The sequence below is a fragment of the Colobus angolensis genome, unplaced genomic scaffold (assembly GCF_000951035.1).
Source record: "Colobus angolensis palliatus isolate OR3802 unplaced genomic scaffold, Cang.pa_1.0 Scaffold5, whole genome shotgun sequence".
NCBI lineage: Eukaryota > Metazoa > Chordata > Mammalia > Primates > Cercopithecidae > Colobus > Colobus angolensis.
Window position 1 is genome coordinate 30,608,956 of NW_012118487.1, and position 575 is coordinate 30,609,530.

The window sequence follows — 575 nt, forward strand, 5'->3', positions numbered from 1 at the left end:
GCTGAGAAAGCACAGCTCGGGGCCCGTAGCCGCTCTCCCTCCTCGAGACCTCTGGTCTACGGGGCTGTCGCGCCCACAGCTCGCCTCTGCCTTTCAGCACCGAGGACAGCGCGTCGCTCCCCGCCGGGAGCTACCTCTGTGCGGCTATTGCAGTTGTTGCGGAGATGCTCCAACCTGGACCAAATGCAGCAAAGCTGATTTCCGGCTGCTGTGTAGAAGCCGAATTGCTCATTGTCGGCGGCGAAGCGTCCTCTCACCAGGCCCTGCTGTCTTACCTTAAAAAGAATTTTGATTTTTATCTTCCATCTCCTGTGAAAACCCATTTAGAAATAGAGAAGCCCTGTCATCCACCTCACCTGACCCAACCGAAAGCAAACAAGCAAGAAAAGCACCCTGGAGGAAATATTCCAAATTGTGTAGTTGGGCTTCATGGGATGTAGCCAGGATCCGGGGAGAACCCCAAGTTCTATCTTTAAATGCTAAAGCTACACAGGAGATCAAGATGGAATCTTTTAAATATTTTGCACGAAAATCCCGTCTTTAGAGTGTTTTCCATTGGGCTGTGATGCTGACTC

General features: G+C 51.5%; 1 protein-coding gene across 1 annotated transcript in view; it reads right to left on the reverse strand.

The window, feature by feature from the left end:
• The window catches only part of GRIA2 (glutamate receptor, ionotropic, AMPA 2), a 153,461-nt gene extending 153,103 nt beyond the window's left edge, over nucleotides 1-358 (reverse strand). Inside the window, exon 1 of the mRNA XM_011959721.1 lies at nucleotides 135-358. The gene's annotated coding sequence lies outside the window, so the exon portion shown is untranslated. The remainder of the gene's footprint in view (nucleotides 1-134) is intronic.
• Between the last annotated feature and the right edge of the window lie 217 nt (nucleotides 359-575).